Here is a 12,218-nt window from a genome sequence, read left to right on the forward strand (position 1 = left end):
ATCCTGTTCTGTTTTCTCCGCCTACCTAAGGGTTGGCCTATGAAATGGGCCTAGGCAGTTTCTTTATTAATAAGAAATCATTCCCACATCAGATGTGGGCAGTACTTTTCTTCCCCAACATCCTTTATCTGTGGATGTGGTCTTGGAATGAGCCGTGTGTGGTATGCTGATAGCAAGAGCTCTGAGCAAAAACAGCCACCAAGACACTGGTGACATCACATCAGTGTAGTGACTGCCACGGGGTGGCTGAAGCCCAGAGCTAACAGAGGGCTGCGTGGGTTGGGTATGAAACTCACTGGTGTTTTTGTTCAAACTGCAAAGGCCACTGTCCACTCCTTAGGCTGGAAAGGGCTGCAGAGATTAGTGGGGCTTCCCTCAATTTACAGATGGGGAAACATCTTAGCAAGTCTGTAGCACTCTGAGATCCGGTTACTTAGAGCAAGCCAGGGAGGTGTCAGGAAGGAGGTGGGGCTAGCTCTCAGCAGCAACATCTCCGTGATAGTAATGGTTTCAGCCTCTCCAGCTACTGCTCTGGCTTCATTTGCTGTAATGAACCTATCCATCTCTCTGTATTATAGCCATCGCATTATCTTCAGGAACCGTACAGCTGTTATTAGTTTAAAGCTTTGAGACCCATGGAAACACGTCTGCTGTGCGCTCTTCAGATTCTTCGCTGAATAGTAATTGTAGTAACTGCTTCCCGCTCTTGTGATACCTATAAAAATAATAATTTGTGCTTCAAATGTCTCTTTCTGTGAGTTGCTCAAATACCTTGCAAGAATCACTTACCAACCCATCCTTTGAGATGGTAGATGCGTGGCTTCCAGGGGAGGGGCTTGGTAGGAGGTGGGGACACATCCCAGGTGCTCCTAGACTCCAAACCAAAACCTGGTTACAGACAAGACCCTTGTCCATCATTGGAGCCTGTGCTCTTGCGGCCCATTTTGTGTTTATTGATATAACAGTTCGCCAAGCTCCTCTGATGCAGGAGCCGTAGGTGTTGTGGAAGGTGATTATCGCAAGATGGGGCAGCCTTCCGTGCTGGCCTTATGCGTTCACCTGATTGTGATAGGGTCTACCCCATGACTGCTGCCTGAAGCTCACTAGTTGATGCCTCCTCCACCCCACCCCCACACGCTAGGAGGGAACTGTCTTCCTTCACTTAGACCCCTACGTGAAGGGTTTCAGAAACAGCCTCCATCTCTCTAGTGTCTGAAATGCCCCCCAAAACAATGAACTCTTTAAGGAACATCAAGACCCCATTCACAAACCCAACCATCAGACTCAGGGCCACCTGACTCCAGAATTACTTACCGCGGAGATATTTGACAATGCCATGGAGGGGTGGAAGGCCATGTCAACAGAGTAACTGCAGCACACACTGACAAGACAGCTCCATCAACTCATTTCGTGTTGGGGTGGGTGGGTTTTGTGGCATCGGTGAGGGGCAAGTTCCATATTTTGAGAATGACTCTGGCTGTTTTAACCCTTGGGATTCCCTCTGGCAGTAATCACATGGGATGCGTGATGGCATTACTGGCAGACTGTTATGCCTGAAGCACGTAATGCGCTCAGCACATGTAACCATTCCAAAATTAGTCTGCAAAACTCAGTAAATGCTTTACTTTAGTGCCTAAATATGGCTTGCACTAACTCCATCCTTCCAATTTCCCTACTACCTCTCCTCATGCTGATTGGTTGCTTCCCTACCCATCCTCATGCTGATAGGCTGCTAGAACAACAGTGACCACCAATTGGAAGCAGGGCTCCCCTGAACTCCTCATCACAATGTATACTTTAAGATTAAAGTAAAATAAGTTTAAAAATGAGACACGTATATGCTGTTGAGTTCTCTAGGCAGCATTTGCTGACGCTCTCCAGTTTGAAAGTAGAATTCGGCCATGCCTCTGATGGGCTGTGTGGCCTTGGTTCTGTTGGTTTCTTTGCTCATAAAATAAAGAGGTGACTTTTGCCTCTTGAGTCATTTTAAGGATTAAACGAGAGTGTATACAAATCTCAAACCCAGAGCTAAAACAGTATTTTTCAGTGTGTGTGTTGGTGTCCTCTATTGTATCTGTATGGATGTCACCTGCCCTGCTGTCCCCTGGGAACTGATTCTTAGGTTCATCCCTCACCCTGTCCTTGATTTTGGTGAGCCCTGTGCCGTCTTTAGTGTGTCAGGCTGAGGATGGCAGCTGGAACTCTTGTGCTTTGGGTTCTCAGATCATGGGTCTCCAGAGTTCTTCAGGCCCATGTGGATTCTGTATATATTGTAGGAGACTTGGTAGAATGTCAGTATCACTGTATCAGGTGCACATAGGTGGCTGTGGGAAGTGGGCATCACAGGAACCATTTACCCATCCTGGAGCATCTTTGGGTACCTTCCCTTTGGCCAACTGTTTCTTAGCTGTGGGCTACACAGTGATGAACAGAACAGGAAAGAAGGTGGAGAACCAACAATGACTTGTTTTGGAGGGATCCCCAGGCTCTGTATCCCAGCACACACTGTACCTTCAACAGGAGCATCCCTGCTTTGTCGCCAGACACTGTAGCCTAGTGGCCATCCACCGCTTGGCTCTTACACTTTTTCTGTCCCCCTTTCCAAAAAGACTCCTGACTCTTGAGGAGGAGAAGGTGTGACATAGATGTCTCATTTTTGAAAGAAAAATTGGCTGGAGGTTGAAGACCCTGATTTTCATGATCTTTCCATTTGATGTATGTCTCCTTCTTTCCCTTATAAACTGGGCAGGCTCTGTGGCTCACACCTGTAGTGACTGCTGTCTTAATTGTCACCTCTCTAAAATGGCTAATGATCAGACGCTAAGAAATGGCTTTGCTGCCTGTGCAAGATGCAAATGAGGTGAATCTTGGCAGCCAAGACTCCAGACTTAAGATAGCTCTTTGCGAATCAAAGGCAGCCAATCTTGTGTACGTCCTCCCCAGACAGGAGTCCTCACAGGAACACCAGCTGACTCCGTAATGGCCGAGGCTGCTTTTGAGATGAAGATGAAGTCAATAGCTCATGAAAAAAGATTCACTGTCTACCTTCTGTGGTCCAGAGAGCATGGAGGATGAGATGTTCTTGTGTCCACCGACTCAGCAACCAAAATGCTTTATAATTCTTTAATTGATTCGTCTGGAAAGAGTCTATTCCCCACAGAACTCGCAGATCTCCATTTATGTAGGAGATAAAATTGTAGTCCTGCCCCCACGGCTGCTTAAAATTCCGTTATTGATGTGAAGACCCCTGCGTTCCTCATTTTGATACCCATGCGCTATTGAACTGAGCGAATGCACAAACTCTGTCCTTTTTTTCCTTCTATAAACCATGGAGTGGCAGCAGGGCTGTTTGTTAATTCAAGATTTGTTTTGTTTTGCCAAATGGATTTGGCCATTAATTTCGCCCAGTCCTCCGCAGAGACGTGTAGAAATAAAGGCGGCATTGTTTGAGTGCCGGCTAGAATTTGACACTTGATGCAGGGAAAGCCATTCCTGCCCTGGGCTGCTGCATGCCGGGGACAGATGTCACAATGTGAGGGACTCTTCCCCTTCTGAACCTGGCTAGTAGCCTGCCTTTCCTTACTAACCTCAAGAAACAACTGGAGTCTGGAGCCAACCATGTGTGAGTGATCTTGACTTGAAGAGAAAAAGAGAGATTGGATGGCAGAGTCTCAGTGCCGAGGTCCCTGGGCGCGGCTCTCCAGCCTTCGGCTTTTAACTAGCTCAGTGTTCCCATGGTATTTGAAAGGCAGCTAAGATAAATAATTTTGGAAATGTGATGATTAATCTTCATTTCATCTTGATCTTGTGACGCCCCTGATCCTGTCTGTGGAGGTTTTCGAGTGGGAAGAGCCACCCCTAATGTGGGCGGCGTTGTCCCGTGGGCGAAAGCGGAGAAACGGAGATGAGAAACCCCATATTCCCTGAATCCCAGTCTCAGGCCTGCTTCGACCTCTACAGACTCTGCCCCGCCTTCCACCATATGGCTTCTCCTCCGAAACCACAAGCCCAAACAAGCCCCCTCCTCAAGCTGCATCTGTCACAGAAAAGGGAAAAGTCACCACAGGAAGCAAACTAGATTGGCTACACATTCTGGTGTTACCGGATGGAATAACATAGTTCCTGTCCCTTCACCTTTTGTTTTGACACCATGGCATTATCCTTTCCAGTCTTCCACCTCCTGGTCTCTGGGATGGGACTTGGGACTCCGTTAGTCGTGTTTGTAAGGCCAGCACATTACTAACCAGCACCGCGTTCTTCCTGGTGCTCCTCACCCCACCCCCTGGCTGACCCTGGCGTCATATCCGGCCTTTATGGCGGTACTACCACCTCCTGCTTTCAGGCTTTGTGTGACAACCACCCACTCACCGAGTAGCTGTCCTACGTGGCTCCATACACTGTCACTTGCCAGGGGCCACTTGTGATCAGCAGAAGCTATGAAAGGGTTCTGCAAGTCAAAAACCCCACTGCCTCCTTCTCTAAAGATGCCCTATGGGGGCCCAACTATGGTGCAGACTCTCTAGAATCCTGGAGTGTGTCTAGAACAGAGTCTAGAAGGTCTGGCTAGTGAGTCTCCTTCCATCCCAGACCCTTGGGGACAGACCAGAATGCTTGCGCCTGACACTCAGGGAGTATGCTGTCCCTTTCTGTCCCCCTAGACTGAAATCTGTGCTCTCCAAGAAGCCTCACACCGAGACTGGATCCTTCTAGCCGCAACGTTTGAGGGACTTTACCATCAATACTCCTTGAGGAATTGCTCCTGAGTAAATATCTCTGACATACAAAGAACAAAGAATTTTGTGAAATTAAAATTAATTTGTTCTGAGATTATGTACCTGTTTCCTGTGTGTTAAATCCTGCCATTGGGTATGTTTATTAAACAAAATGCAAACTAAAAACCTTATACTGGGTCTTCCTATCTCTCTCCATCCCTTTATTTTACGAATTGGGCCACCTCTAGGTTGATATCAGGTTGGGAGTCGGGTATATGGGGTGGGGAATAAAGATGACAGAGCTGAGAATGTCCAGTCTCAGTGAGACTTGGCACAGTGCACATGTTCACTCTTGAAAGGGATTCATTCAAAAGCTGCTGTGAGCAGTTCTGGGTTTGCGTAGTTTGACCTGTTCTTCTCTTTGAGAGCAACTGTATTAATCTTGAGAAATGAAGGAACTTGCTAGAGGGGCTGGATTTAGCAAAAATAGGCTCACGAATGGCTTCATGGGTGAAGGACTTACAGAGCACAGCCTGGATCATGGTCTCTGACTTGCTTTTTGAGACTGCTGCTGAGTTTGCATTTGGGTCCTGGCTACTGCATTTGTGCTAGAGATTGACCCTCCTGTGTCTTCCTGGGTAGTTGGAGGAAGAGAGCCTCTCTCCTGCTGGACAGCATGTCTGTAGGCTGCCTCTCTGCTATCACACACATCTTCTCTACTCCTCTTGGGTTTCTGCAGCCTCTGGGAGGGTGTGCACAGGTGTGCTGAAGTCAGAGGCTTGTAGAAGAATGTCCCATGTCCCTTTGAAATGTCACATGTTTCAGTGATTTAAGTTCTGAGAACCAGAAAAGAAGTTACTGTAGACAGAGATACCAGTGATTCATGAATTCATAGTTCTTCCTGGTTTTTTTTTTGTTTGTTTATTTGTTTTTAATTGGATGTATATTCGGTCAGGCTGGATTCTAAGCCTTTGTAACAAAGGAACTTGACAGAAAGGCCTATCCTGTGAGATCTTACACTTTTCCCTCCAACCAGAACTCAACAAAATGAGGCAACAGAATGTGCCCCCACGTGTGTGAATAGGACAGTTCTATGTGGAAATGGAACTGTGTGTGTGTGTGGCGGGGGGGGGGGGAAGCGTACCGCAGTTTAAAATGGGAGGTCAGAGCAAGTATCTCTGAAGAGACATGGTGTGACAGCTTTATGTGTGACTTTAAAAACACCTCTCTTCCAGGACAGGCTCCAAAGCCACAGAGAAACCCTGTCTAGAAAAACCAAAAAAAAAAAAAATAAAATAAAATAAAAACACCTTTCTGTTGTGTCTACTGGGAAAGGCTGCAGGATGGCAGGGTAGAAGACCAGTGATCCACTAAAAATCCCACTGCAGGAGGCCTCGGGGCATTTGGAGCAGGGTGGAAGCGGTGGGTGTGGCAATTTGGGGTAAATTTTTTTTAAATATTTATTTATTTATTATGTATACAATATTCTGTCTGTGTGTGTATGCCTGCAGGCCAGAAGAGGGCACCAGACCCCATTAACAGATGGTTGTGAGCCACCATGTGGTTGCTGGGAATTGAACTCAGGACCTTTGGAAGAGCAGGCAATGCTCTTAACCTCTGAGCCATCTCTCCAGCCCCTGGGGTAAATTTTGAAAGCAGTGGTAATGTAGTTCCCGTTAGATGTTAGATACAGCATTTAAGTTGAGGGGGACGTGGAAGTCACTTGACTCGCTCTGATGCCCAGAGACTAACTTATGACTACAGTAAGGGATGGTGCACAAGGCCCTGTTCCATTGAAAAATTAAAGTACAACTTCAGCCAAAGTGACTATGCCTCCACAGTTGGTTTGAGAACCTCCAAACCACATCCTTAAATGGTCAAGTCTTATTGGTTTTAAACACGAGAGCCTCAAGAACCCACCATGAAGCTCACTGACTTCTCCAGGGTCTTTCAAGTCAGCAGGATGAGGGCGTCAGGCATCCTCGATTGTAACGAGTGTTCTTTCCCTGTCTGCACTTGAACCACGAATAACTGTCCTGCCTTAACGTCACTGAATACCAGCAAGTGGAAGGTTCTCCCCACACCAACACTAGGGCAGTGCAGGCGTCCATTCTGTTGCTCTTCATCTCTGTCAGATCTGAGCCTCAGCTGTTCCACGCGCTCTGCAGACCGCTCGCTCTCAGGAGTTGGCTGGCTTGCTGGCTCTGCCCTGGAGAATAGTGAACTAAGGGAGGGTGGGGGAGCAGAGCGGAGCCTCCTTACTAGTCTGCCGTATCACTGCAGTGTAAGGAAGACTCACGGAGACACATACAGGGCTGATATTTTGCTTTATGCCCTTGGGTGGTTGGGTCAGTCCTCCACGAAGATGACGATGGTGTGTCTGAGGGGAAGAGGAGCACTTAGAACTGTCCACAGCCTTCTCTTTGTGGTCCCTTCCATGACGAGACTTTCACTGTGCTTCTAAACTCAAAGACAGCATTCTCTTCTCCTCATAAAGAAATAGAACCTGGTCTATGGAATAATCTAATATATTAGATAACCAAGAAAGTGCCAGAAAAAAGAACGTTGAGAAAATTAGCTATCTGGGGAAACATCAAGCTTTATTTCTAGCTCATATCACTGACAAAAATAAAAGTCTACGCGGATTAGAATTTCACTGGAAATAGTCATAAAAAAGGCTCTAAGGAAATTTAGTGAATATTTATTTGATCTCAGAGCAGGGAAGAACTTTGAAAGTTTAAAGCAAAGAATAAATAGGGAAATTTTCAGGTAACATTTGCTATATGCAAAATTAACTCATGTGTCATAACAGTATTTTTAATAAATATTGGGCAAAAGCTTAGTGACCTTAATGACATGTGTGCACATGTATGTAACATGTGTGTAACACATATAGAGAATACATATATATGCAGTAGACATGTAATGTGTACGTGTACATAATACATATGGAACCAATCTCCCAAAGTATCAATATGGAGTTGAGAGAAATAAAACCTCAAACCATAAATACAAATATAGCAACAATGTGCCAGGAAAGGTGAAACCATCCTAGTAATAAAAGGAAACAAAAATCAAACAGAATTGATGGCTTCTTTTTATTGTCAGATTAATGAAAGTTAACGTCTTGGGAGTGTAGTTCAGTAGTAGATCCCCAACTCCATGAGAAACAAAACAGAAGAAATAGTCAAGGTTAAATATATTTTTAGTACTTACAGCTAGCAAGATCATCATGTTTTTATGAACTCCTGGGACAAACTTCAGATGCCATATTGATGTGAAAGACAATATGAGACATGCTTAGGAGCCTGGGGATATTGATATTAAGGTATTTATTAAATATGGGGGCAATCTGAAACATGATATGTTAAGGTCTGAGCAAAACCTACATCTTGGAGAAGGATGGAAATGGTCTAAATATCCAATCTTATTGCGTGTCGGCAAATTTCGTTGTACTTCATTGGGATGATGTGCCCAGTGGTTTGTCCCCAGTCATCTGCACGTAACCCTTGCCATCCTTGTCCTGTAGACATTTTGGAAGCTTGTTGCCAAGCCTCTGGCTATTCCCTCTCTGATTTGTGCAGTGGCAGTCTGTTATATGGCCCAGAGGTGCGAGCCCAATTTATCACAGAAATCTTGCAGTGTGCATAAAAGTTAAAAGTAGGCAAAAGGCCAGTTCTAAATCCCAACATGCAAAGTGGGCATAGCCCATATTTTAATATTGTCTGATTACTGGAAAATGAAGCCAACTGTTCATTGAAAATGGCTCAGCTGTTATCTCTGAGTAATGGAAACCTTCAAACAAATAGATTACATCCATATATGTGTACAAGTATGATCTGTGTGTGCATGCATGTGTGAGTGTGCACATGTGTGTATGTGTGTTAACAAGTTTCATATCCTAATATTAAACTCTGAATTTATTTTAATTTATCTTGAAATTTTAAAACTAAAAATTTCCAATTTACCCACTTACAGATAGATTTCCGTGCCGAGGACTTGAATGCTTCCCTGTGAAATCTCAGTGAGGCGGCCCGAGCAGCCGGGCGGTCTTCCCTGGGTTACCCCGAAACTCCCCCAGTCTCCAGGCACTCTGTGGTTCAGTTTGCCCTGCGTCAGCATCACCTCTGCTCAGCCGTGTCTCCCAGGTCTCATCATTCCCCATCAGGAATCCACACGTCAGCAATTCGCAGGCTTGAGTGGGCCATGAGAGTGTGCCATGTCTGCAGCCCAAGGCTCTTCAATCAGTCGGAGAATGCCAGCCCGTCTCTCGTGTGAACTTATTTCCTTTTCATAGTATTCTGACATTATTTTGAAAAAAGCGAGCCCCAGCCCTCTCCAGCTGATTTCCAATCTTCGGAGGAAACAGTTAATGCAAACACAGGTGTTTTAAAGGGATGCTAGGTGGGGAGGCCCCTCTTCCAGGGCACTTTGGAAGCATTGTCTGGCAAACTCCTGTGATTGGAGTTTCTGTAAAGCAGTTCACCCACTGTTTGCTACTGTGATAACAGAAGCACTTGAATCCAGGGAATGTCAGACTTTATCTTGGGGTGGCAAAGACATGGCAGAAGGCCATTACCTCACGGAAACGCTCCCTCTCTGAGGCCACAGCAGTAGAGCCTGTATCTCTATAGTGTGGAGTAGGGGATGGGGTGGTGGCCTCTCTCAGGATCGAGAACCCTGCATGGAGACTGCTTTTTCACTTGTCTAGGGCAGTCCTCATGTCTCAGCTTGTGGCAGGTGTTGTTTTCTAGAATGTTCCTTGTTCAGAGGCACCCAGGGAAAGATTCATTGCATAGCTTCAGTATACTAAGATGCAATCTGAATCAGAAGAACAGGGTGTGGCAGGTTGTTGCTTAGCCTATGTGTTCAGGAAAGCTTTCTCCATAGAGGTGACCAAGTTTGGAAAATTCTTTGGTAGAGGCTCTTTCTGTGCTGCCGATTGGAATCTTGCATCTATTTGTGCAGATTTGCAGGAGCTCAAAACCGTGCTGTGGGCGTGTCTGTGTTTGTATGCAGATGTGTGTGCATACCTGTGCATACCTATGGAAGCCAGAGCTCAACAGGGGCTGTTTCTTTCTCTGGGTGTCATTCACCTCAGTTTTTATGTCTCTCATTTGATGCCATGAGTCAACAAGGCCGCTGGACTGTAAACCTTAGTGATGTGCAGGGTCCCACCTTCCCAGCCCTGGCGTTGCAATACAGCCGACTTTTAAAAGTGGTTCCTAGGCGTCTAACTGAAGTCTTCCTGCAAGCACTCCTGTCCCCTCCCCATTTCCATCTACCCCCTCCCTATCCACTCCTCCTCCACCTCCATTCAGACCGGAACAGGCCTCCCATGGGCTTGCACAAAGCTTGGCCATCATTGGTCTTCAAGAACATATTGGTCCTTTTCGACTCTTGGCTCTTATACATGACTTCGTATAACTGGCTTGAAAAATTCTAAGACTTCATGGTGTTACATTAAATTTATAGATTTGTGGAAGAACTGATATCGTCATAACATGATGGTATTGAGACTTTTTATCTGTGTGTGTCAATGTCTCCTCACTTGGACCTTTAATGTTGTTATAATAGATGAGATTTTTTAACACTAGCTTAGTTCCTGTCTGGCATTCATTTAGAGTGGACACTAGTGTTTCCATGATCAAGAACCTTTGCTATCTGCTTCCTTTTACTTTCTGAGGAGATGGAATCCCAGAGACAAAGAACAATAGACTTTATATACCCGTTTGAAACAGAAAGAGAAAAATAAAAGGCCAATGCAATCTTAAATTGTTCAATTTAATTTAAGTGGTTTTAATAATATGCCTGCATCAGGCTGATGGACAGTCTTTGGAGTTAGCTGCTTGTTTTGCTTCTGTTTTTCAAGACAGAGTTTCACTGTGTGGCCCTGACTGTCCTGGTACTGAACTCTGAGAACTAGTCTGACCTCAAATTCAGAGATCCATCTGCCTCTGTCTCCTCAGTACTGGGATTAAAGGCATCTGCCACCACTACCTGACTTATTTTTCCTGCTTTAACAAAAGGAAACCAAGGGTCAGTAAAACCAAACCATGTACTCAAAGTCACAATGCCGATGCATATGGTGAACCAGGGTTTAGAAACAGCCGTATGTCACTGCAGTTGGGGGTCTGCCCCTCATGCTGACCTTGCCTCAAGTAAGTGTTTGGCAGTTTTGAAGGCTGGGATACAGCGATGGAGGACATTGTGTCCTGGACACTGGTACATGTGTCCTCCCCCTCTACAGCCAGCAGAGGTCGGATAACTACTCTACCCATCCCCTCTTGTCAGGGCTGCTGCCTGAGGAGGACATCTGGTCTCCAGGGAGGGGATTTTGCATACCAGGGGCACACAAGGTTTCAGCTGGCTCACACAGCTCCACAGGGAATGGGAATGTCAGGCAGCCGCCTGTGTGGATCCGTTTAATGTTTCCTTAAGCAGGCAGTGATGGAGAGCCCTGGTGACAGCACACTTGGAAGCTCGTGGCTGGGAATGGTCTCCTCTGTGAGATTCTGTGCTGAGTGCGGCCTGGAAGCCCCAGCCCAGTGTTCCTCAGTGAGAGAACGGCTGCGAGCTGTTCATGGTCTGTGATCCTCCAGGGTGGAGCCTGCTGGAAGGCTCTCCTGCTCTTACTCCACATGCGCTTCCCAACAGGTCTGTGGAGCATGGGGTGGCAGTGGAAGTCTTTAGGGACAGGGATGACTGGCGTTCTTAAAGACTTGTCGGAGCAGTGGCTGTGACGAAGTGAGCCCAACGTGCTAGCTGAGGTCAGAGTCATGGTGTCCAGAGTGCCGTCTGCTGGTGGCCATCCAAGGCCCGCTTTGTCTTCTCCCTCATCCCTTCCCTCGTTCCTCTCTTCCATCTCCCCCATCACTATAGTGCACATCAGTGGCCTTCTAGGTTGGGAGTTGAAAGCAGGTCGGTGAGATGGCTCCCACATACAGGCTCTCACCGTCAGTCTTGATTATCTGAATTCATTTTCCATGACCCACAGGGTGAAAGAAGAGAACATACTCAGGAAGGCATCCTCGGTACTCCACACAGGTATTGTGACAAGGGCACACCCATTTATTTGCATACGTATACAATGCTATTTGCATATGCATGCACACACATAGTTGTATTTGTATATGCACACACACATATAATCACACATGTATACATGTGCATATTTGCATATGTATAGATATACGTATTGGCATATGTATACATGTACATATTTGCATATGCATACACATGCATATTTGCATGTGCCCACACATATGCATCTGCACATGTACACACGCATATTTGCATATGCACATACATGTGCATATTTGCATATGCACGTACACATATGTATTTGCATGCGTATAGTATGCATGTGCATATTTGCATATGTATACGCATGCGTATTTGCACACACTCGTAGATTGGAAGGAAACAGTTTTAGACTCTTTATATTATGTCATTAATGGAGAATCTATTCCTAATGCAGCGGAGGAATCCTGGAGACAGCCACCC

At 45.9% G+C, this 12,218-nt stretch overlaps 1 protein-coding gene across 1 annotated transcript in view; it reads left to right on the top strand.

Annotated features, from left to right (window-relative positions):
* The window catches only part of St6galnac3 (ST6 N-acetylgalactosaminide alpha-2,6-sialyltransferase 3), a 450,344-nt gene that overhangs the window by 143,558 nt on the left and 294,568 nt on the right, over positions 1-12,218 (top strand). The gene's annotated exons all lie outside the window — the stretch shown is intronic.

The sequence above is a fragment of the Microtus ochrogaster genome, chromosome 21, assembly GCF_000317375.1.
Source record: "Microtus ochrogaster isolate Prairie Vole_2 chromosome 21, MicOch1.0, whole genome shotgun sequence".
Taxonomy (NCBI): Eukaryota; Metazoa; Chordata; class Mammalia; order Rodentia; family Cricetidae; genus Microtus; species Microtus ochrogaster.